The following is a 27,458-nucleotide window of genomic DNA, read 5'->3' as shown; positions in this document are numbered from 1 at the left end:
TGTATTTTCATCAAAAAACAGAGAGAACTTAGTCATCGTTCAGTTTTGGTTCACTTTCCCTCTCAACTGAAGATACGAGTATCATAAATGTTCAAAAGTGTGTTGGCAGTCCGTGGGAGTACAAAAGATGTGGTCAAAAAAGGGTAGGGAAGTTATAGAGCACAGGAGGCGTTCGAATCATCGAGAAAATTGCTATGTTGCCAAAATATAATATTTATCCGTTGAAAAGTACCCCAAGTTGCCTAAGTCGTAGGTGTTTAGGTCGACAAGTCGTCCTAACGCTCGAGCCTTTCTTGAATTAACTTCTTACATATTTCATAATTTTACATCTCATAGCCTTAAATCATTTTGTAATTAACTAATTGAAATAAACGAGATTTAACGCATAGATCATAGATTTACCAAGCTAAAAACAAAATTGTGCGAGCAACTTCGGCTGTCACGTCACAGGACCCTCGCTGACGGCAATGGAACAACATTAGCATATACTTTTTACGTATATCATCAACACAATGTCAGCTTTTTTGTCATTCTATGATATGATTCTCGAGTTCTGATGATATGATTCTCTGATCTAGGCCGCATCTCTGAAATCTTTTCACCACGGATTTCTACCACAAAAGTGATGCAAACGTAAAGAACTTTTCAATATTGTTTTTTTGCTGTTAAAGGGATTTTCCTGTCTCAATTTTGTATGCGTCGTAAGAAATTATAAATCACGAAACGTACAATAATTTGGCAATAATTCGCGGATTCCCTAAAAGGAATACTCGTATATTCCTTAGCCTCAGTTGCTTAAAGAACTGGCATAAGTTATAATAACTCATCACACCTCACTCAAATAAACCCCTCTCATGAGCAACGTATCGGAGGTATAGAAATTGTAGGTAGAACAATTTTCAGCGGGATAGAAATTACTTGAAAGCTTGGAGCTTTACCGACTATTTTTATATATATATACTTAGTTTTTAGTGAGTGTGTTCACAGTAAAAGGCAATTGTATACCATAATTCCCAGAATTCGTATACATTTTTGCACAAAATATACCCGGCCTCCAATACTCTTATACGATTTCGTATAACGCTACGCTATCATAAATCTACTTTCTACTCTACATTCTAAATAGAATGCTGTAAATATTTAAATTAGAACTATTATCTTATCGCAGCATTTAGCAAACAGATGATTTCAATTAACATATTTCAGACTGTCTACTAAGTCGGTCTTGATATTCACCTTATTGATACAAATTTAGTGTTGACATGAAATGTGTAAGTAATTTATTGTACTAAACGCTAATATACTCACTCGCCTTCCAATTTATTAAATTAATTCACGTAAATTCTGCAACAAATTGCAATTGCCGCTAAATTAAGAAAAGTAATAGAAAAGTTGTTGAGTGCTGGCCGGACTGTTTACATACGAGTATAACCAGTGAATGTTTCTAGTGAAACGTCGTAATTGTATTACATAACAGTCATCTAAGGATTTATGAGTTCAAGTTTCCAAAAAATTACAAAATCATGTTTAAAAGTATGAAAGCGTTCTATGAATTTCCTGCTGACTACAATACCAATTTCATACATATGTATATATTTCAGAATATTTTAAATTGTGAAAAAACAGAATAATCCAACAGAAAATCGCCCCAAATTTCTGTTCGTTCACTTTCCGCCAGCATATGGCTTCACTGATATCAATTTAGCTGACGCAAGCAGATTTTCTACAATAGTGCTAGGACTATAAGTAACATATTCAAGTGGCGCAAAATTTATCATCCAAATTCGTTTTTGAAAAACTTTTTTATTAAATACGAAAAAAATGATGTTTGTATATTCCAGCAATGCCATTTGCAAAAATTATAAGCCTTTCGATTGCGCCTAAAATCTCAGAATGATGTGGGGAGTAGTGTGATAAATCGAAAAATAATTAAAACATTTCAATGAAACTTGGAACAAATATTACTCTTTAACCACCCACCTCTCATAGAATGATAATTAAAAAAAAAAAAAGTGATATAACTACCGCAAACATACTCACATTTCCTACAAAATTACGACGGGTGGGGTCATGTCCACTTTAAGACAAACTCATGTAACGGGTGATCAAGTATTTAGTTTGACAATAGTCACGCGTGATCTGTCAAAGAAACCTTAAAGGAAAAAGTACCTGCAATCTGTTTTTTTGTATTTAGTTTTATTATCATTTATTTATTGCGATCATTTAATAAGATTTAATAATATTTATACTTAAAACTGAGATTCTCTACGAAACATGCATGGAAAGCACGCAGTGGTGCGACCATTCCTCAATTTTTGCTTTTTAGCATATGAGATTTGTTGTGGATTTCCTCTTCAATCTGTTAAAGGAAATGGGATTGGTGGTAATTTCTGTAATTAGTGGGTTAGGGTGCGATTGAAGTCTTATATTGTGTGCTGAGTTGATTTGCTCAACTACTGTGGTAACTTTGAGGTCACGATGAATTTGGGCATTTGTGAGTTCTGAGAATTTTCGATTGGAATCTTTGACGTATTTCGGCGTTGTATTTCTGTGTCAGAAAAAAGGATACGCATTTATTCATGAAAGTATGTACAGAACTACGAGTTGCAATTACTCAGTAAGCCATGTAGTCTTGATCATTGTCGAGTATAGCCTATTATCTTCTTCATTCTTTGAACCAGCCTTTCTGCGTAGCTCGTCTACAAACAGGACCAGTTATTGCGAACTTGTAGGACGAATTACTTTAAATCATGGACTGGCCTTCCGGAAAGATGTGTTTTCATAGTTCCCCACACAATTTTAATGGGGTTGGCGTCTGGGGACTGGGAAAGCCTGTCCAATACTGTGACGCCATATGCTTGTTTTGTTCTTTCTCAATGTGTTTTTCTGAAAGGAATAGTTTTGATGATGTGGGAGAGTAGGATTTGTTCACCTCCTTCAGTGGTCGTTCGATGGTGTTGATACTCACTTCTGTTCCCTTTTTAGCAAGAACTGATCGTGCTTGACGTAGTCACAAAGAAGGGCCCCGCTTAAAAAGTTGGACCATCACTTTACCCTGCTTTTTTGTCGTCACCCGCTTCAAGCCGCGCTGGGAAAAGTCATCGACATTTTTGTACACCTTATACCGCTGATTCCAAAACGCAACAAACTTTTTGATTTTTTAATTACTTTTAAAGCCGCGGCGTAAGATAATTTGGACCCTTTCGAATGCGTGTATAAAAATACCGCCTCAAAATGCTTCGCGTACATCTCACTCATTTTTGTTTGTCTGCGTTTGCGGGAAAGTTTCGAACGACACTAACCTGAATTAGCACTGGGGTCGTAGCCCTTGAGTGGGACTATTATGCAGCAAAAAGCAGAACGAAATATATCTTGAAGTTACAAGACACAGACTGTATATGTGTATAGTGAGTATAGTGAGATCTTTTGAAGTTTGATTCCTAGTGCCTTGCGTTTAGTGAAAAAATGCGTTGGCCATGTGAGCTTGCAGTCAAGATGTATTCCGAGATATTTTGTAACATTACTTTGGGGTATGATTGTGTTATTGATTTTTGTCTCATTTGATTTTATTTTCCAGTCTTTGATCCATTGAGTTATTCCATCAAGTCCTTTTTGAAGTTAAAAGAAGCCACATCAGGAAAGGAGTCAATTGCGAGTAAAGCGGTGTCATCTGCGAAAGTTCCGACGATAGTTTCCTCAGTAACTGGCAGATCGTGAGCCTAAAAAAGTATAAGACGGGACCCATAACATTGCTTTGGGGTACACCAAACTTTCGCAGAGCTGAGATTGTTCTTATTTTTGTTTTACAAAAAAGTGCTGACTTTTTAGATAGGATTTGGTAAAGATGTAATAATTTGTGGGTAGAGTAGCCTTTATTTTGCAATCTGATCACCCGTTATCTCCATAATGTCTAAATAAAACTCGCACAAACCTGGAACACGTCCACTTTTTATATGTCAAGACCAAATTTCCGTTCGTCAATTCGATGACACAAGCTATAACTTTCATAGCCTATGAGTTTGGATGATTTCAAAAATTAAAAGTTAGCGCAAATTAAATTTTACTAAAATGTGCGCATGTAAATAAAGTTCGGTACGGACCGATTTTAGTACTTCGTTAGTTGTTTTGTACTGCTATTTATTTTGTTTCTTGACAATATACTGAACGTCAAGCCAGTGTTGATGGTATTAGCGTAAGACTGATCGCGATCGCGAAATCTATAAAATTTGCACTCTTGAATATAAGAAAAAAATATGTGTGTAGTAAACATTTAATTTATGAATAAGCTAACTTCCTTAAGTAAACTGAGATAAAAAATGAAATTAACAAAACTAACAATCGGAGCGCGGAGGTAAAAATATAATTGATATGTTTGTACACATGACTAAGCCTGCAGAGCATTCACTTGTAAATTAATATGCATATGTACATACATATATGCGCATACTGGTACAGGCATATGTATGTACACACTGGTACATGTAAGTACTCGTAGCACCTGTTATACGCAATCAAGTGCAAAGATTTACTGTGATCACTCAGATTTGGACACATTGGAACTTAGCATGATTCATCTTTGTGAGTGAAGCAATTTAACTTTAATTTTACTAAACTTTTTTTGTTACACAAGCAGTATCTGTTTCGAAAAAAACCCAATTCATTACCCAATTTAATATGGATACATCTATAATATCCAATTTCGCCGATCCATCTTCAGGGCCCAGATATGAGTTTACACACATACAATACATGCATTTATATAATCAAATATTTATTACTAGGTAGCTCAAAAGCTTTACAAGGACGCTGTAAATGCAAAATTTCAATCTGAAAAACAAAATTTAAGTACGTGTATTTAAACAAGCAACAAACAATAAAACCCATAAACAAATTGCGAAATAATAATAAAAGGGTGCGAATCTAATTGCGAAGGTCGTGCAAGGTATTCAGAAAATAATAAAAATGCTGTTTACGAAAATATCCATATCTGATGTGAACACAACTGCGCGCACATATCTATATACATATATACTTTGGCAATAATTGGCTTTTAAAAAGCTAAAAGTCTTAACGGACAATGAAACAATGCATTTAGTAAATTCATTTGTAAAACTGCGATAGTACAAATAATTCACAATAAAAACTCATCGAAAGCAAAACAATTGTTGCTGATGCATTATCTCAGGAACAATAAGCAGAAGAGAGGGAATCGAATTATCGGGTGTTCAGTTAAGAGCTTAAGAACTTTAAATGAAAATATAAAAAAGAAATATTGTTGGAATATATATGTATATATACAAGTATACACCATTTCTGGTTGTTTGGCCGAGCTCCTCCTCCTATTTGTGGCGTGCGTATTCATGTTGTTCCACAAGTGGAGAGACCTACAGTTTCAAGCCGACTTCGAACGACAGATATTTTTTTTATAAAGAGCTTTTTAATGGCAGAAATACACTCGGAGGTTTGCCATTGCCTGCCAAGGGGCGACCGCTATTGGGAAAAACTTTTTCTTCATTTTGATGCTTCACCTAAATTCGAACCTACGTTCTCCCTGAATTCCGAATCGCAGTCATGCACCAACTAATTCGGCGCTCGTCGAATGCAGGCACGTCATTTCATGACATATATTTTTTTAACATGATATCTGACATATGTCGCCCGCGGCTGCGAGTTACATGGTCCATTGATACATTTTTGACTAATTTTTCCAATAAATCTAAATAAAAAATTAGCTTCAATTCATGCATGGGCTGTATTTTATAGGCACGTAAGCCAAGATTCTTACGTAAAATTTTTTATGTTTTCGAAGAACGAAGACCATCAAGTTGAAAACGACGACGAGTCTACATTACGGTGTATTCTTCCACACTTTGCTCTATTCATTTCACTAACAGATTTTTGTTTTTTTTTTTCAAAAGAAAATTTCCACAATTTGGAAGCGTTATTCTGGCGTTCAACGATTCATGATGACACTTGCTAAATTTTACTGAATAGAAATACCAACACACTTTGCCATTCTCGGCTGTCAAATCATTGTTCTCATATCTTACAGCTAAAAAAACACCCTATATTATTCTGTTTGCAGTAGCTTTCACAAAGGCAAATTAAATTTTGCAAAAAAATAAAAAAAGTACGAAAGTTTTAAATTCTTTTTAGAAAATTACTGGTGGATGTGGTTATTAAACGTCTTCGCTCAATTTCAATACCAACTCACCTTGAACAAAGAGTAATACCTATATGCATAAGAGTACCAAGTTTCATTGATATACTATATATTATATTACTTTTTCTGAAGCTATCATGCGCACCGACGAACGGACGGGCAGACATAGCTAAATCAAGCCCTCCTAGGATTATGAGCCTTTCGGTATGAGTCTATATCTATCTCAATTCCTTTTTACTGCTACATACCACCGTTCGGTGATCAAAATTTCTGTACAAGTATGCGCCGGTATGAAAAAGTTCTGGCGTGCAGAGGAGGCATCAAATTGTAGATCCCTTTATTTGTAGAACAGGTTACTAGTTGGATTTCGTTCGAATGAAAGCCAATATCTTCACTAAAAATTATTGCAAGGCCGAATTGGAAACAAAAGTTCACGGGTGTAAATGCTCGGCTACCATTAAATTAAATTATTAATATCACGTCAATAAAAACACCCGCTACATACCAGGAGATTGCATACCATATATGCATGAAATACCATACGTATTTTCTGATCATTCTTTGTCAAATAAGTTGCGAATTTATTAAGTAAACAAAAAAGAGTCGAAGCTAAAGTTTATTTGGGTATTCTGTATAAGTCTCTGCTTGAATCGCAAATTGTCACTCTTTACAAAATTTTATTCTTATTGATATTTTGTGTTTCTATGCAATCAAGCAAGAAGAATAGCTTTTAAGTATAAATAAATAATTGCTAGGTGTAAAAATCCAACGAAGGTGCTAATTAAAGGGAGGCTATTTTGAGTATTAAAATGGACAGATAGTATTAACACATCTGTATTTAAGTATACATAGTGTGTATGTGCATTGTATTTGTATTGATCATAAGTTTGTATGTTTACAATAAAATTAAAAATGGTGTTTAATAACATTAGCGCAAATCTAAATTATAAAATCAAATTGGCGATTCCGTACTGTAATGACGGATGAGTTCACTTTATATCTGATGCAGGTGTCGGGGTAGAAGAGCGAGAAGGCGGACGAACTTGCTAGAAAGCGTACCTCTTTCATTGTCCTGGAAGAAGTTAGCCGTCGCTTCTTGCTGGCTAAGGGTTACGAAGTTCTTCTCTGAATGACCAGGGGACCAAGAATATTGGCAAAAATTACTATAACGAAGAAACGGTAGAAACTGTAGAGCATTTATTGTGCTATTACCCAGAACTATGTAAGGGATAAAACAAATGTGTGGGAAGTAAGTGCAAAGGTCCCAAATGCAGGACTATGTTTGCTGGCGCAATTGTTAGCAGCCACTTCAACCTAATATAAATTCTATTATCCAAAAACTGAAGGTATGTTAGAAAAACGCTGATCTTAAGAAGAAACACGATATGTGTATGCCACGCGAATTGACGCAAAAGAACTGACCTAACATAAATTCCATTATTTAAAAACGGAATTGGCTCCGGAGAGTAACAAAGACGAACTTTGTATTTTTATATTTTAAGCAATCATTACAATCAATTAGATTTTTTTAAAGACCTTGACTAGGCATTTGTTATTCCGCCGCCCGATTCGGGTACAGAGATGGTTGAGAACCACTCCATCTAAGAGAAACAGTTCCATTTTGACATAATCGTATTTGAGCATGCACCTCTCTCTTCAGCTACAGCTTGGTCTACTACTAGGGATGAAAGCTAAGCCAAACGCCAAACCGCAAGGACGACAGACCACGCGATGAAACGAATGCTGGGCATCGAGTTTGCAAAATGATTTCAAGTAACACATAAATATATGTATGTACAAAAAAGCATTTTACTCAATTTCATAGTTTAAACTTTATCACATATTCATGTAAATTATATTTGGTAAATAAGAGGAAGAAAAATTCCTAATAAAAGAAGAAGATGAAAAAAGTCGTCACATTTTTAAAGTGGGTAGCAATTAGGATTTAGAAATTGAAAATTAGAAGAATTTAGAAATTTAAAACCTTTTCAGTGATATTAGTTTTCATTAGTTAGACTCAACGAAGGCATGGGAAAATCACCTGGTCGTGTTCTTTATTGACAATACGAGCACTTTTTCAATCGTGAATTATTAAATTATATTAAAAAGGATAGATAAAAAAACTGCGGAAAATGCTCTTACTTTTTACTTGTCCTAGAAGATTATGTATGCTCTTTTTTCTCTCTATGGATGAAATATATGCAGGTTTAGTCAATGTATCATGTAAAGTCACATTTCCACTAAAACGTTCGGATCGTCATTTTTGTCATCTTTTGACACAACTTTTTGTATAAATTTGGCTGTTTTGGTTTTTAAAATCTATACATTCCCATCTTTCATGAAAAAATAACTGTATATATCAACTTGACCTTTATTGCGAGATATTGTGGAACCTGTATATTATATACACACATAATTGGCGCTTACACCCGTTAGTGGAAGTTTGGCGACCTCCTCTTGCTATTTGTGGTATGCGTCGTCATGTTGTTCCACACATAGAAGGTCCTACGGCAAATGGGTTTAAATAAGGAGCTCTTCTATGGCAGAAATATACTCGGAGGTTTGCTATTGCCAGTCGAGGAGGAACCGTCGTTAGAAAAAAATTGTTTCTATCAATTGGTGTTTCGTGCCCAGCGTTTCTAACTTGTGAACTTCCGAGTGGTCGCCAACTACTATGTTCATACATACATAAGTATTTATATTTTGCGTTAAAAGGGCATCATAATACATAGTAGACAAGTTTGTTGCAAGTCTACATATTTTAATCCTCAATTTAGAAATTTTTGTGTTCCCACTTTAAGCTTATATGGAAATGTAGTATTTTTATCAACCGGTTTAATAAAAGTCTCGCAAAACATGCTAAAATCGTAATCCAATGGGTGATCATTAAACCTGGATTAAATCGAGAAATTCGCAGTAGTTACTGCTTGTCAAATACGATTTTACTGAATCACAGACTTTAGAGGTGATTGTATCACCAAGTTATTAGCACAATTTATTATAATATCCCACTTACATTCGATACCAGTTGATGAATACCTGAAAAACCCCCATCACGGTTAAAACATGGCTGTACTGAATATCTCATATCCGTAGTCTTGCCATAAATTCTGTGACAAATTTTACAATGCATACGGCGAGAACGAATTCGCCGAAAAAGTACCGTTATTTTTTCTTTTGTTCGTACGTATTGTCTACTCATAAATTGTACTCAGTTTCGTGGCGAATTTTGTTTGTTAACAACGTTAATCAGCCTCCGTAATGGTTTGGTGGGAATGTCTTCCAGCAAGATTCCGCTCCATCCCTTAAGGCAAAAACTAGACAGCAGTAGCTAAACAATATTCCTGGGTACATGGCCGCAGAAGACTAGCCGTCTGGAAGTCCAGATCCGAATCCATTGGAATACAGTTTGTGGTCAGAGTTGGAGAACTTGGGCTGTCGAGGGCCTCACAGAAATTTGGAAAGTCTCAATGAATCTTGGGTTCGAGCAGCGTCACCAATATCCATGAAATTCGTGCGTGCGGCAATAGCTGAATGGCCTAATCGTTTGAAGACTTGCGTTAAAGCAAATGATGACCATTTCGAATGAAAATTAAATTTTTTGGCCGAGCTCCTCCTCGTATTTGTGGTGTGCGTCTTGATGTTTTTCCACAAATAGTGGGACCTACAGTTTCAAGCCGACCCCGTATAAGGAGCTTTTTGATGGCAGAAATACACTCGGATGTTTGCTATTGCCTGCCGAGGAGCGACCGCTAATAGAAACAACTTTTTCTTCATTTTGGTGTTTCACGGCGGACGCCGTAGCCTAATGGGTTGGTGGGTGACTACCATTCGGAATTCGTAGAACGTAGTTTCGAATCTCCGTGAAACACCAATTTATTTTTTAGTATTTACATGATTAAATAATACTAACTTCATAAAAAAAAAGTATTATAATTTCATACCTATAGTCTGTGTCAGAAAAAAGGAAGCGCTATTATTCATGAAGTATGAAAGATATATATTTAAAATATTTTTTTACATGAAAGTATGTATACAACTAGGAGTCGCATTTACCCAATTAACCGTGTAGTCTCCACCGTTGTGGAGTATAGCCTGCCAACCAGCACGAGTTGCTTTGAATCATAGACCGCCCTTCCGGCAAGATGGGTTTTCATAATTTCCGACACATTTTCAATGGGGTTGGCTTCTGGGGGGCGAGTCTAATACTGTGACGCCATTTTCTTGTTTTGTTGTTTCTCAAAGTGTTCTTCTGACAGCAGCGGTTTTGATGATGTGGGACGGTAGGATATGTTCGCCTCCTTCATTTTTTGTCGTCACTCGCTTTTAGCCGCGCTCAGAAAAGTCATTAACATTTTTGTGCACCTCATACTGCTGATTCCACAACACAACACATTTTTGATTTTTTAATCAATTTTGCAGCTGCGGCCACTAATTTCGGCCCTTTCGAATGCGTGCATAAAAATACCGCCTCAAAATGCTTCGCGTACTTCTCACTCATTTTTGTTTGGATGCGTTTAAGGCGATCGTTTCGAACGACACTGACCTCAGTTAGCACTGGGGTCGTAGCCTTTGTGTGGGATTATAATGCAGCAGAAAGCAGAATGTAATATATCTTGAAGTTACAAAAAAAACCCGGTTCTTTTCTTCTGACACAGACTGTATAACGGACTTAACTTGTAACTGAACTTAGCGTATTGTGTGGCTTCAGACCTGGAAAGTCTACCATCGACCAAATATTCACAATACACCAAATCTTGGAAAATACCCATGAAAGAAGAATCGACACACACCATCTTTTCGTCGACTTCAAAGCTGCATTCGACAGTACGAAAAGGAGTTATCTGTATGCCGCGATGTCTGAATTTGGTATCCCCACAAAACTAATACGGCTATGCAAGATGACATTGCTCAACACCAGCAGCGCCGTTAGAATTGGGAAGGACCTCTCCGAGCCGTTTCATACCAAACGACGTTTCAGACAGGGTGACTCCCTGTCGTGTGACTTCTTTAACCTGATGTTGGAGAGCTTCGTACGATCCGCAGAACTTAATCGCTCAGGCACAATATTTTATAAGAGCGTACAATTGTTGGCGTATGCCGATGATATTGACATCATCGGCCTTAACAACCGCGCTGTTAGTTCTGCCTTCTCCAAACTGGATAAAGAGGCAAAGCGAATGGGTTTGGTGGTGAACGAGGACAAAACGAAGTACCTCCTGTCTTAAAACAAGCAGTTGGCGCACTCGCGTATCGGCACCCACGTCACTGTAGACAGTTATAATTTCGAGGTTGTAAAGGACTTCGTATACTTAGGAACCAGCATTAGCACCGATAACAATTGCAGCCTTGAAATCCAACGTACAATCTCTCTTGCCAACAAGTGCTACTTTGGACTAAGTAGGCAATTGAGTAGTAAAGTCCTCTCTCGACGAACAAAACTAACACTCTACAAGACTCCCATCATGCCCGTCCTAAAGTATGGCGCAGAAGCGTGGACGATGACAACATCCGATGAAGCAACGCTTGGAGTGTTTGAGAGAAAGATTCTGCGTAAGATTTTTGGACCTTTGCACGTTGGCAACGGCGAATATCGCAGGCGATGGAACGATGAGCTGTATGAGCTTTACGACGACATAGACATAGCGCAGCGAATAAAGATCCAGCAGCTACGTTGACTGGGTCATGTCGTCCGAATGGATACAAACGCTCCGGCTCTGAAAGTATTCGATGCGGTACCAGCTGGTGGTAGTAGAGGGAGAGGAAGGCCTCCTCAGCGTTGGAAAGATCAGGTGGAGAAGGACTTGGCTTCACTTGGTAATATTTTTAATATCTTTATTGAGCTATCATATTCTATTGATGACTTCCAAGGAGGACTGGATCACAGAGTACCTACCTTTAGCAATCAGGTCAGTTTCCATTTTAATCTAGTCCTTGATGTTCGCAATGAAAATCCAACACCCAATAATTGAAGCGCAATTTCACAATCTAAAGCTGTCTCGTGCTGCTCTAAACTTGGATTCAAAATCACACTTATGCTTTTTTTTCAATAAAGTAATTTGGTTGCATAGAATAATTCATGGCTTCTGTATTTGTGTTTCCACTAAATGCAAAATAATAAGCACCTAAGCATGTAGCTACTTTATTCTGGGACTTGAAAAATATAATTAACTTCTTACGCGGATAAAAACAAGTCAGAAAACAATAAATTAAGAGAAATAAAAATGTGAAGTGGATTAACAACAAGCGGAGTCAAGGTTTTTGCAAATCACAGTAATTTTGCAAACTTCTTTAATATTTTTTCTTCTGAAATTTCATAAAGCAAAAGTTCATTATGGAAATCTGTACAGTTCATATTTTAGCAAATCATTTTTATTGAATTATTTGGTTTAATTTTATAATTCCTCAAGTGTTTTCCGTTTTTGTTGAATTACTTATAAATAATCCAAATGTTTGTAGTTGACAAATAAAAATTGTTACATTCCTCAAGTGTTCAAGTAAATTTAAAAATGAAATGATCAAAGCGTGCTTAAAAGACACATGACGAGTGAGTTGAAATCAAACTATTCAACCGAATAGAGATCGTGAGATCGAATATCAGCCAAACGCTCTTTCAAATCATTAGCCCGATCTTTAATTTACCTGGAACATTTATAATTTCAAAGTATTAGGAGACTTTGTGCGGCTTTGGACAAAGTAGGTCATTGAGTCGTAAGGTACTCTCTCGACGAACAAAAGACAAATTCAGAAAATTGGATGTTTGGATCTTTTCATATTGCCAACGGTGATTGCCGCAGACAATAGCACAAAGAGCTCTATTAGAAAAAGCTTCAGCGCTGAAAGTTTTCGATGCAATCCCGACTGGTGGTAGCAGAGGTACAATACAACTTTTTGTGAAGATGAACTTGGCTTGTCAAAATCAGCCAAAATCGCTTAAGCCGTTATAGCGCCAATCAAGAAGAAGAACATTGGATTTGACTGTTGGAATCAAGCATACCTTCTTCTTCTTGATTGGCGCTATAACGGCTTAAGCGATTTTGGCTGATTTTGACAAGCCAAGTTCATCTTCACAAAAAGTTGTATTGTACCTCTGCTACCACCAGTCGGGATTGCATCGAAAACTTTCAGCGCTGAAGCTTTTTCTAATAGAGCTCTTTGTGCTATTGTCTGCGGCAATCACCGTTGGCAATATGAAAACATCCAAACATCCAATTTTCTGAATTTGTCTTTTGTTCGTCGAGAGAGTACCTTACGACTCAATGACCTACTTTGTCCAAAGCCGCACAAAGTCTCCTAATACTTTGAAATTATAACTATCTACGGTGACTTTTAGAAGAGGCCGGTTGTTAAAGCCAAAGATGTTAACATACTTGAGCGCACAATCTTTTCCAGCATCAGGTTAAAGAAGATACAAAATACTTACAAGCAAAAACTTAAGTTCGAATAAGTTCCGAACGCATATGACAAGAATATTAGATTCTAAAAGTAAAGAAAGGAAAAGTAAAGGAAAACCAATTCTAAAGAGGAAGAGGTAATATAATGACTTGGCATAGGCAGCTTCCACGGTCAAGTGACTAAACCAATTCACGGCGTTGGGAGAATTACGCATAATGTTATGTACACTGGCACATAAAAGTATGTGATATTGCTATCCCTTAAAACATGTATGTATATAGTACAGAAGGTCTTGATTGGTCTAAAGCACCCCCAGTTGTAATACTTTTGAAAAATTGCATTGGTTGTTGGATACAAAAATTAATAGAAAAACTGTAAAAAGAGAGAGCAGTATTTCAAGCCATAAAAATAATCTGTAAAGGTATACATGTACATATGCAGTTTAGTTTAAGGGGTGTGTCATCGATACTAGTTAGGTACTATTTGTACATCATTTTCCAAAAGTACTTGCTTTATTTTTCTTGTTTAAAATTTTCCTTTAATTCAAACCATTAATTTAGAAAACACTTAGTATTTGCATGTCAATATATACATATATATTTATAACTATAATTGGGTCTTACACCTTTTTTGAGCGTTTGGCAAAGGATGTAAGCGTCACTTGTATATTTATTAGGTTCGGGAATAAATTCGTAGAGTTTTTATCGAACAAAAAACAATAATTATATCAATTAGTTAATCAATTATATATTCGCCGTTGCTGTTTACAACCTCTTCCCACCTCTCGACCAATTTCTTGATGCCGTTCTGCCAAAAATCATCTGGTCTGGTGTGAAAGAAGTTGTTGAGTCAGTTTTGAGGGACCTTTTTGTTATAGAAGGTGGGCGTTACCATATGATTTGACAGGGAGCAGAAAAGATGAGAATCGGTCCGTACAACATCTGGAAAAGACCGCGGACGCTGAATGACCTCCCATTCGAGCTCTTGGAATGCGGCTTAGACGACTTGTGCAACATGGGGCCTGGCGTTGTCGTGAAGAAGTATGGTTTGAACATATCAATCAGACTTTTTCAGTCGAATAGCCTCATTCACGAGGTGTAGCTGGGTAATGTAGAGCTCATTGTTAACCGTGGCATTATTTTCGAGCATTTCCCAGCGCATCATACCATCTCAGTCCCACCAAACATATATCATGATCCTCTTTGGATGAAGATCCGGCTTGGCTCTCGGCTTGGACGTATCTTCTGAAGCCACCCACTCCTTTCTGTGCTTCGTATTGACGTATATGCACCATTTCTCATCTCACGTGACGATTCGGTACAAAAAACGCTGTTTTGGTGGCGTATTGCTCGATGACGGACGAGATGCTGAAATGTATTTTGGAGGTGACTTTCTTGGTTTTTTTCGTTGAGCTAGTGAGGCACCCAGGCCTCCAATTTTTCCGGAAATCCCATTGAATGAAGGTGATTGAGAATCGTTTTATAATCGCAGTTTATTTTTTCCGCCAATTCACGACTGGTTTGGTGACCGTCCTCCTTCAGAGGTGATTAGAGACGTTCTTCATCGAATTCAGAAGGTCCGCTGCGGGACGTGTCATCGATGTCGAAGATGCCATTTTGGACCTTGCAAAACCACTTCCGTACAGTAGACTCACCTATAACACCTTCAGCATACACCTCGCAAATGTCCTGGGCTGCTCGGCTTGACCTCGATGAAAATCAAAGAAGAGCAGTTGTCGAAAATGTTGATTTTTGTCTCCTGGGCTTTCCATTTCCAAACCTCAAAACTGATTAAAAAATAAATAATTCAAAAAAACAAATAACCTAGTTTTGTAAAGCAGAAAGAGTTCTATCGAATGAATACTTACCTTTGCTAAACAGCAAACAAATCGTTGTAAAATAAATGAAAATATAAAAACGCTATGAACTCTTTCCCTAACTCAATATATTAATTGTAACATGTGGTATTTGGTGTTTTCTTTCTTGCGAGGTTTCGTTATTTGTAAAATTTCACGGTCTCGACTAACTCGTCGTAGAACCTCTATGTTAGAAACCATATCGGTTGCCGGAATTTTCCAAATTCGTCTAAAAATCCACATTTCGCGGGCCTAGAGTCTGTTCATGTCAGCGACTTTGAGTGTCCAACGTTCCATGTTATAAACTTGGACAGTCCACATATAACATTTCACAAAACGAACTTTAAGATTCATATGGACGTCGTGACAGCTTAAGTTCTTTCTGAACTTACATAATGTAGATCTAGACATTTCTATTATAGTTTTTATTTCGGCTGATGTATTCCAATTTTCAAATTTCATTCGGCCGCCGTAGCCGAATGGGTTGGTGCGTGACTACCATTCGCAATTCACATAGAGAACGTCGGTTCGAATCTCGGTGAAACACCAAAATCAAGAAAAACATTTTTCTAATAGGGGTCGCGGTAAGCCAGCATCAAGTGAATCGATAAGGTTTTCCTTATCTTCCTTTGAGAACTTTAAGTCCCCTGGACCTGACGGAATATATCCAGCAATGCTTAAAAAAGGAGGAGACAGGCTGATTGAGGCCCTGAAAAGGATCTTCACAGCCTGTCTTGCATTTGGTTATATACCATCCCAATGGCGACGCGTAAGAGTAGTATTTATTCCGAAACCAGGAAAAGATGACTATTCCCTAGCAAAAAGTTTCAGACCAATCAGTTTGACATCGTTCATGTTGAAAAGTCTGGAACGAGTGGTGGAGAAACATATTCGAGTGGGGGTATTGCCGAGAAGTCCACTTAGTAGAAATCAACACGCTTACCAGAGTGGAAAATCATGTGAATCAGCCTTACACGATCTTGTTAGCAAGATTGAAGCTGGGCTGGAAGCTGACGAATACACAATGGGCGTGTTCGTGGACATTGAGGGGGCTTTTGATAATGCCACTTTCGGCTCGATATGTTCTTCTGCCGAACGACACGCAGTTAATCAAGCCATTATAAAATGGATATACTCCATGCTCTCTGAGAGGCTGTTAAGCGCTGGTGGGAGCGATGACGAGCAAATCACAGTCAGGGCCAAGCAAGGATGTCCCCAAGGGGGTGTTCTTTCTCCGCTGCTGTGGTGCTTCGTCGTAGACTCCCTATTAGTGGAGATGCAGGAACTCGGCTTTCACGTCCAAGCATATGCGGACGACGTCTGTGCGCTAACATCGGATAAATCCTTAAGGAGGCTTTGCACGAAAGTGCAGAGGATTCTTGACAAAATCGATGATTGGTGCATGAGACAAGGTCTTTCCGTTAATCCAAACAAAACAACTATAGTCTTGTTTACGAGAAAACGGAAATTGGATGGACTCAGTCTTCCAACACTGAAAGGTGTGACACTTGGTCTTTCCAACGAAGTTAAATATCTAGGAGTAATCTTGGATAAGAAGCTGACTTGGGAGACACACGTTTCACTGAAGGTGAATCGTGCATTGAAGATTTTTCAGCAATGCCGTAGAGCCTTTGGCAAAACTTGGGGTCTGAAACCTGCTGTGGTCCTATGGATATACACGGCACTTATCAGACCAATCATCACTTACGCTTCTGTGGTCTGGTGGCGACGGAGCATGGTTAAGTCCACAATCCGGGAACTATACAGGCTGCAAAGAAGTGTATGTTTAAGCATCACGGGTGCCATGAGTACAACCTCTGGAGATGCCCTAAATGCTATGCTTGATTTGCTCCCCCTGGATCTTAAGATACAACAGGAAGCAATAAAAGCTATGTGTAGACTCCATAAATATGGTTTCTGGCACGAAGATGGAGCTTCGGGACACAGAGAAATCTTTAAGTTGCTGTCGGAGCAGTATCCACTGTTTTTGGCACCTAAAGATGACCTGATACCCACAGTTTCATTCGGAAGGAAATTTTATGTCAGATTTCCATTGCGTGAGCAATGGAGCAATCCAGGAGGCATGCAGGGAGGTTTGACGGATATTTTCTTTACCGATGGGTCCAAGACTGAAATAGGGTCTGGAGCCGGATGGTACTTAAACGATAGTAATAAGTATCACTACGCTATGGGGGGAATGGCAACTGTCTTCCAAACAGAAGTTTTTGCCATCCTAAAAGTAGCCGAATGGATAATCGAGAGGAGATGGAGCGGGAAACAGATTGGAGTCTTCAGTGACAGTCAGGCTGCATTGAAGGCCCTGGAGAACGCGAAGCAAACCTCAAAGATTGTTCAAGAATGTAAGAAAAAGCTTAATTCTGTCGCAAGACAGAACAGGCTTGTACGTATATGGGTTCCAGGACACTCCGGTGTTCAAGGAAACGAAATTGCCGACGAATTGGCCAACCGTGGATCAGCGGTGCCCCCACAGGGACCAGAGCCAATAATCGGAATCAGTCCCGCAGGAATCAAGAACTGGATCAACGATTATGTAGGCAATCTACATAAAGAGCGATGGTCCGGTCTAGAACGCTGCAGAACTGCAAAGTGTTTTGTGACAAGTCCGAACAGAAAACTGTCAAACTTTCTACTAAAACTTAGAAGGAAAGACATTCGGTTGATGGTCGGCATCATTACAGGACACAACCCATGGGGTCAGCATATGACCACCATTGGAATCATCGAGGACCCGGTATGCCTGTCGTGCTTGGAGGAGGCGGATAGCACTGAGCACTTTCTCTGTGAATGTCCTGCCTTTGCTAGAGCGCGACTACGAGTATTGGGTTCCGATGTCATGAGAATGAGTATTATTCGTTCTCTAAAACTGGAGGATATTTACAAATTTGTCAAAGAATCTGGAAAATTCTCACAGGACTAACTATATCTATCTCTGTCTCTATTCTTTCCTATCTCTTTCTATGATACTTTCTCCCTCCCCCCTTTCCCAGAGCTTTAAATACAATGGGCTTTTTTTTTAGCCTGAGTGTTTTAGGAGCCACCAAATCTCCTGGTGCTCCTTGGCTCGACCTTTTCAAATTCAAATTCAATTCAAGCCAGCATCCAAGGTAATTGAAATTTGAAACTCTTGACATCTGTACATTGTGAACTATCAGTGTATGATTATCAAAAAATTGGTATACAAATTAGTAACAGCGATTTGAAAAACGCAATGCTGATTGTCCGATCATGCGATTGGGTCGCTGTATATACATAATATATTTATAATAAATTTTTGCAAAATAAAAATGAAACTGTAGACAAAAGTATCTTAAGCGTGTCCCTAAGATTTAACCAATACCGTGTTTGTACGTGTATGTGAAGATATTTATGGATTTTTTATGCAATACAAAACGCCTTCAAGTCGAAAAGTGTTATTTCCACTTAAATACTTATGTACATATGTCGAGGGGAATACCCAAACAGTCATGGAGAGAATAGATGAGAGTCGCGCCATTAGTTTAATCTTTAAAGAGTGATGTTCATTGATATCATTCAGTTTCTGCGAAGTGTTATAAAATTAACTTAACTTGGTAATTTTGCCAGCAGCTCAAAGTTGCACATAAGAAAATAAAGTTAAAAAGAATGAATAGCGGTTTAACACGTTTACCAGCAAATATTCGCCAAGGTGAAATGCGCAAACAAAAGATGTAATCAAGGCTTTACACGCATGCACAGCAGATAAATAAAAAATTTCAGTGATTCTGCAGTCTGATGCAGACATACCGAATTATGTGTATGTGCTTGTATTAGTGTGTGTAGTATAGGGTTTTTCAGTAAGAGCGCTTCAACTTTTGAACTTTTTTGAATAAAACACAAACGGTTTGACTTTTTTAACTAATTTTTTTTTTATTATCGAGTTTGAACATATACATTTAAGTATGAAATTCGATTTCTTTTGCATGACCACCGCGTGCACGTTTTACGAAGTCCCAGTTGAACCCAGTTTGAAGTTGAACCCAATTTTCGACCACTCTTTTGCATAAATCGGCCGAAATTCCAGCAATTTCGCGTTCAATATTGGCTCTGAGCTCACAAATCGTCGCCGGCTTGTTACTGTAGGCCAATGACTTCACATAACCCCAAACGGGACGGCTTGTTAAATGGACCGTAAAATGGCCGTAATGCTCTTAAAGTAGCAGCAACAGAACGATTATTTTCATAAAAAATTTTCACGATTTGCAATCGTTGCTCAAGTGTGTAGCGTTACATGATGAAATGTATACTAATGAAGTTTACAAATGACAAGCGAAAAATAAAAAATATTGCGTCATTCGCCCTCCCTATCGGAAAAAAGTTGAAGCGCACCTATTGAATAACCCTATATATGTACCCTGCAGAGAGAAACCAAACTAAAGCGGAAATGTTTTAGATCAGACACTGATATTTAATAGAGGAAAACATATTAGCTTGTAATTGACTGGTATAATAACAGTGCCAAAATGATCAATTTTTCCGCAAATTAGTTGACTGTTTTTGGATAAGAAAGTCTAAGACTCGTCGGTGGGCGCACCAATGCATAGCCATGATAAGAGGATTATTTATAAGTAGATACTGATGAATGCATTTATTTGAGAAACGTTTCTGCGTAGATAACTATATATATATATGTATATATAATTTGCGCGTACACCCTTTTTGGGTGTTTGGCCGAGCTCCTTCTCCTATTTGTGGCGTGCGTCTTGATGTTGTTCCACAAATGGAGGGACCTACAGTTTAAAGCCGACTCCGAACGGCAAATATTTTTATGAGGAGCTTTTTCATGGCAGAAATACACTCGGAGGTTTGCCATTGCCTGCCGAGGGGCGACCGCTATTAGAAAAAAACGTTTGCTTAATTTTGGTGTTTCACCGAGATTTGAATCTACGTCCTCTCTGAATTCCGAATGGTAGTCATGCACCAACCATTCGGCTACGGCGGCCGCCCTGATATGGATATAGTACCTGCATATAATACATACATAAAGGGTGTTTTTTCCTGGCGGTCTTGTGCATTTTCGTCATATAAAAAAATTTCGATTTTATGGGGAAAAATAGCAAATCACAGACAACAAAAATAAATATCAAAAATGAACACACTTTTTGAGCCATTGGGTTATAGAACTGCATGGTCGGAACGTTTTTAAAAATTTAAACTGAGAAGCTTGAAATTTTGATGAGAATATGTTGAACTTAAATTCTATGCAAAGTTTGGAGCTTAAAATTTTATCGTTTTTGTTGTAGTATAAAATATATATAATTATAAATAAAAATAAAAAAAATTAAATGAAAAGTAAATAAATTGTCAAAACTTTGCTACATTGCCACGCTGCTTTAATTTTCAACAAAGGAATTTTATGGATTCAGGAATTGATATAGGATTTTCCATTCAAGGCGCGCCCAAAATGGACTTTACCAAGCTGTATATAAGATATTAATGAAATTCCATTTTTGTATTTTAAAGTTTAAACAGTTTATTTGGTTTAAATTTCACGATCACCTCATGACGCTTCACCTCCGCTCGAGGCTCCTATGCTCTCAAATTAGATAATAGAGCTCAATCATTTGCACGTGCTGCTCACTCGTACATATAACTTACTTTTGTGGCTCGGTATGAGTTACTGAATAATAAACTACTGACTTGGTATATGATGCCTAAACAACATGGCCAACAGCTGTTCAAATAAACACTTTCTGTGTAGTATGCAAAGGCTTACACCCGATTATCATTTATCTTAGTCGAGATAGTAAGTTCCGAATATTTTCCAGTATATACCTTTAGTGAGCCATGTTTATACACTGCATCAGATCATACTAGTATATTGTTTAAGGTGAACTTAAACCGGATTTTCAGTCCATCCGTCTGTAGCACTGGCACTATTTTCTGGTTTAATCGTTATGTAAATAACTCATTTTTGGAGCAAAAAATATTCTCACAAGATTCTCGAAACCTCAATGCATTCCGACTGTTGGTGGTAATACCGGATATGCTGAATGAAGTACTTAGTGCAAAATTGTATATCCAGTATTTGTAACATATTAGTGAATTAGGCTGCAATTAAAGGTGCCGCAGGCATAACGCCTTAGTCGTAACCATAGCCGCAACATTACACCATTTGGCGATTAGTCATGCCATAACCATAAATAGCTGATATTGATACGTAAAAACACGAATAATTTTCCACTAAGTCAATTAATTTTTCGTCATTCATTTCTAAGATTTAAATTTTTATCCCAAATATTAAAATAAATGTAAAGTATGTATTTCACAGGTTACGGGAAAACCAAAATTCAATAGATACATACGGCTACAGTTATGGTTATAGCGTTATGATGCGGCACCTACAATCGTTTACAATGATTTCCATATGTTTGATCAGCACCACAGCTGATTGCTATGGTTACGTTTATGGCTAAGGTACGGCCGAAATTATTTTTGAACACTGAGACTTCCAGGTTTGCAGCTCACTTCATTATGTCGACGCACTTATTTTTATTCTCTCATAAGTGGTCTAAGCACTCTTTAAATTTTGTAGTTGGGCTCTGAATGAAGTGAACTTAAGTGAAATCAGTTAAGCTACTGTAAATAAAGAACAGATGTTTTTGCTTACCGGCATTGATTGGCTTGAAAGTTGTTAAACAAAATACATAATACACATATTTTTAGTGCAATTTTGCCATAGGTTCGGTACAAATATATTTTTGTTAGGCAGCTGACATAACGAAAATCGTTAAAAAGTGCTTTAAAGTGAAGCGTAGTTTATCAGCACGTTTAGTAAAGCTCACTTTGTTTTTAAGATAAGAAAGCCAAATTCATTATTTTTTATGCACATTCGACTTCAAAACACGTAAAAAGCACCCGTTACTTAAATGCAAAACAATTGTGTGACACCAATTGTTAGTTTTTTTTGCCTCCGGCATCCACACAAATCAGCTGTTTCATCTAACTATCGAAAAACTATGTAATTAGTATTTGTACATTGAAAAGTTTAGAATATTGCTGTGTGCGGAAAGTTTTTCATTTTTTTTTCGGAAATTCATGAGAAATTAGTGGTCAGCGCGGAGTGATTGATACTTCAATTGACTAATTAAGAGCCATTTATAGTATCTATTATTTTTTATACCCGAGGGCACCAGTGCACTTTGATTGCATAATTGATGATTCATATAACGGTTGTTCGTTAGATATACATTTGGACTTAGTTGTACATACATATGCAGATATATCCCATAAGAAACTACAGTGCACTCGCGATAACTCGAACTAATTAAAACAGGCGCTGTTCGATTTATCGAATTTGTTCGACTTATCAATTGAGTGTGCTATGTTAAAAAAACAGTCATCGATATCGATTTTTTTCAATTAAATTTATTTATTTATTTACATATGGATGTGAACATGAATATGTTTAAAATAATTAATTCGTTTCAATATTTTTCATCAAATATTTGGCAGTCTTTGTGTCAGTTACACAAAAAAAGTCGGCTTTAACAGAAAAGTTAGGCCGAAAAGAAAGTTGTAATGTGTGTTTGTCTTTTCTTGCCTGCAGCAATGTTGAATATGACTTTTTCACGCAGCAATTGAAGAGTGTTAACCTTTGCGGGGCTTACTTGTTCAGTTGTGGCCCACTGAATTACCTTATTGATAGAGCTAACTGCCTCCTCAGATGATATCCGCTCACATGGCTCAGTTGTGTTGTTAAACTCAGACTCAGAATCACTAGTTTCAATTATTACTTCTGTGTCGGTAAATTCGGCACCATCATTCCATTTGTTAACATCATAAAGCGTAAATTCGACCTGTAAATTATGTTTTTCATGTTATGTTCTTTCAAGATGAGTCCACTTATTGGGTAATTCTTTTTTCTTTGGGACAGACACCATTTGTATAAAGCGGCTTTCATTTTAGGAAACTCAGAAGCTTTTAAAGTTCTCCTCTTCCCAGGACCCAAAAACGTGTTGTTTACTGCTTTTAAAATTGCCTTGTCTTTCTTTTTTATAAGACTTATGGTGCACTTGGCTACCCCATATTCCTTCGCTAGAGAAGTAACACTACATCCACGTTTAATTTTGTTAAGGACTTCAGCCCTCTCTTTTAATGTTAAACACTTCAACCTTTTACGATCCATTACTCACATGCACTGATACACTACAAATGACAAATTTAAAGCAATTTGGTCAATGCAAGATGTTGTTCCCAGAAAACTAACGGGATATTAACGTCGAAATATTCATATGGACAATACACTAGTATACATATAATTTATATACATATACTATTACATATGTATGTATGTACAAAATGTACATGTTTGAAAAGAATGTGTGTACAAATAAATTTGTTTTTTTGTTCGAGTTATAGCGCTTTAATATTGTTCGAGTTACAAACTAGTCAATAGGGAAAAAAATGTGTTCGAGTTAGCACGTCGTTCGACTTAGCGGCTATTCGAGTTACCGCGAGTGCATTGTATTATAAAACCAAGATAATTATGCTGGTATCTACTAAAGCAGTATTAGAAAAATTTTCCAATATCGAGTATCTAAACCAAAGTTAACCACACGACATAAACAGGCCATATTGACATTTGCAAAAATGTAATATACCAATTTTGGGAAGATGAAAGAGAAATAGTAATTTTTGCCGATGAAACCAAATTCAATCTGGATAGTCCACAAGGTTCACAAATGTATTGACAGGATAAACGGAAGAAAAAGGAGGATAGAATAGCGCGTAACCAACTAATTCTGAAGTGGCTTGTCCTGGTTTGGGCAGCCATTGATGTCGAAGGCAAAACATCTACATATGTGTTTCATATACACCAAAATTAATAGTATCGTAGATATATAGAACTTCTTTATGAAGAACTTATTACATTTTTTGATGATGATTTCGATGAAGAGTGGATTTTCCAGCATTACAACGCAGGCGCGTTTAGAATGGCGTGGCTGCCGCCCTGACCTTAGGCCGTTAAGCCTTAGACTTAGCCTTAAACTGATAATAAAAATATAAGCAATTTAGTTGGTCTTATAACTTTTTCGTGTGGGGTATTTGAGACAAATTGGGATATTTTACTACCAAGCGCATATTTCGTCAAATATCTGAGAGGAAGCTGTGCATCTTACTGATATATCATTATATTCAAACAATCCCATAGCTAAAAGCTTGCGTTGCTTGTAAATCCAAAATTCGATTTTGCTTGAATATAAACACTTCTCTGTTCACGAAATTTATAAGTATATTCATTTCGGTGAATTTTATGTCATCGTACGTGCATGATGTATGAGTATACAAATGCCCTTCGTATTGTTTTCAAAAATTTAAAAATAAAAAAAATTAATATGCGACTAATTGAAATTTAAATGCAAAATCGTGAAATGGGATGGAAAGTTACGGAATGATAAGTTTATTAACTACAGTAAAGATTCGATAAATATGGAAAATGCCGTTAAACGTAAATCCTTCCTTTTAATTTGCAGCACTTATGAATATTAAAGGTATTATATCAATATAGTGATGACCGATATACTGGTTTTTAGAGCAAACTGTGTAATCTAACTTAACATTACAGTTGGTACTGGAAACATAATCGCATTGAAAACTTCCAAACTAATTCCCATTACTAGTATCAGTATAACCTGAACATATTCAGAATTTCCGGCACATATTTTTATAAGACATACTAAGATATTTTTCATGGCAGAAATTCACTCGTAGATTTAATATTGCCTTCCGTATGTAGTTTCGATCTCACACCACCGCCTGATAGTCACGCGCAAGCATATTTGGATACTGCGGGTCGGTAAATCCAGCATTGATTACAAAAGAAATATGAAAGAGTAAACCTCTAACGGGTGAGAGACTCAAGCAAGATGCGGAAAGCACAAATAAAAATAAGTTCGTAATTTGGAATTTCGGATCGAAATTTTTGTTCAGTAGAATTCCTGGATCCCGGTGTCGGTACGACATTACCTAATTTCAAATTCAACCAACTTATTTATATCAAATCCCAATAAATCAACACTAATTTGTGTAACTGAACAGGCCACATAAATTAAGCTAATACTTCTACTATGACATTTCTAAGTACACGATTTTTCAAGAATGTGTTACTTAGTTGTTATGCATAAATTACTTACATACGTACATACATACCTCATTTCTAAGAACAAAAATATGTGATAATTGGTTAAGTACAGGGTGATACAAAAACAAGTGAATTTTTGGGTGTGAATAAACCTTCATTTATTTTCTTTTTTAGTAATATTTTATTTGACTTTATTAGAAACAATACTTCCAATTATGTATGCTGGCACGACTGCCTTCACTTTAATACATCCGGCCAACTCAGTTTACCGCTGCCTTATCGCCCACCACTGACTCTATCTAACGAATGGATGAGACGGTAATCGCATTTATCATGTCAGTATACGATTTAGCGCAAAATTAATCATCCTATCGTATAATCCTTCCGATTTTTGCAGATTGCCACTTGAGAACTAGGCCCTTGCAGTATGCAAACAGTCGAGCAATGGATCGCGTGAAATAAAGAGTTCCATTACTCAAAATACTTTTTTGTTTTATTTATTTATATTATAAAAGTGATTCAAAATCAAAATTGTGTGATTAATTTTGCGCCACTTTGCATAACGATACCCTAAAAATAGTATAGCGGATCTGTGCTGGCTAATTGACTTCGCTGGCTAATAATAAAATAATCCAACTTTTTACGCAAAGGGTGGATTGTTTGATTGTTGAAAGCTCCGTGATCACCCAATTTCATACTTTTAATTTTTATACACAAAAAGCTGGTATTCATAACTCTGTCAAAATAGGACAATGATGCCACTATTCCAAAATCCACACAAAGCCGTTACTTTCTGCGCCCGCATTGGTTTGCCAATCTGAAAATTTTGTTTGTGAACATAGACGCTGAAATGTAAATGAGCCCGCTAAAAAACTTATTTTCAGTTTGGAAAACATATGTTAATTATTTTGGAAATTAGTTTGCAATACTTGTAAATGTTGTTCAAGCGTGAGATTCATTAAGTTTCGTGTAGATACAGTCTGTGGCAGAAAAATGGAACCGCGATTATTCATTAATTATAAAAGACATATATTTAAAAAAATGTTTACATTTAAGTACCTATGTATGTACAAAACTACGAGTCGCAATTACTCAATAAGCCGTGTAGTCTTCATCGTTGTGGAGTATAGCCTGACATTTTCTCGGCATTCTTTGAAACTTTTCTGCGTATCGCGTCGACAAACAGGACTAGATTTTGCGAACTTAACGCACGAGTTACTTGAAATCGTGGACTATCTTTTCCAAAAGATGCTGGCGTCTGGGGACTGGGAAGGCCAGTCCAATACTGTGACGCCATTTGTTTGTTTTGTTGTTTCTCAATGTGTTTTTCTGAGAGCAGTGGCTTTAATGATGTGGGACGGTAGGATATGTTCACCTCTTTCAGTCGTCGTTCGATAGTGTTGATACTCACATCTATTCCTTTTTAGCAAGAACTGATCGTGCTTGACGTAGTCACAAAGAAGGGTCTCGCTTAAAAAGTTAGACCATCACTTTATCCTGCTTTTTTGTCGTCACTCGCTTCAAGCCGCGCTCGGAAAAGTCATCAATATTTTTGTACACCCAGCGGTATAATTCCACATCACAACAAACTTTTTGATTTTTTAATTACTTTTACAGCCACGGCGTAAGATAATTTTGGCCCTTTCGAATGCGTGCATAAAAATACCGCCTCAAAACGCTTCGTGTACTTCGCGTACACTCATTTTTGTTTGGTTGCGTTTACGGCGATCGTTTCGAACGACACTGACCTCAGTTAGCAATGGGGTCGTAGCCTTTGAGTGGGATTATAATGCAGCAAAATGCAGAACGAAATATTTCTTGAAATTACAAGAAACAACCTGTTGTTTTCTTCTGACACATACTGTATAACAGTAGCTGATAGCCGAGATTTGAATGGTAAATCGCTGTCAGTGTCAAAATAATAG

The 27,458-nt window shown here is 37.1% G+C and overlaps 1 protein-coding gene across 4 annotated transcripts in view; it reads left to right on the top strand.

Moving 5' to 3' along the window:
* Positions 1–27,458, top strand: part of LOC128862392 (uncharacterized) — a 118,208-nt gene that overhangs the window by 20,758 nt on the left and 69,992 nt on the right. The window contains exon 2 of one of the 4 annotated variants that reach the window (XM_054100972.1): positions 7,824–7,953. The exons of the other annotated variants lie outside the window; for them this stretch is intronic. The gene's annotated coding sequence lies outside the window, so the exon portion shown is untranslated. The remainder of the gene's footprint in view (positions 1–7,823; positions 7,954–27,458) is intronic. 4 annotated transcript variants of the gene reach the window in all.

This window comes from Anastrepha ludens, chromosome 4 (genome assembly GCF_028408465.1).
Source record: "Anastrepha ludens isolate Willacy chromosome 4, idAnaLude1.1, whole genome shotgun sequence".
In the NCBI taxonomy this organism is placed as follows: Eukaryota; Metazoa; Arthropoda; class Insecta; order Diptera; family Tephritidae; genus Anastrepha; species Anastrepha ludens.
This window is presented reverse-complemented; position numbering and strand designations above follow the sequence as displayed.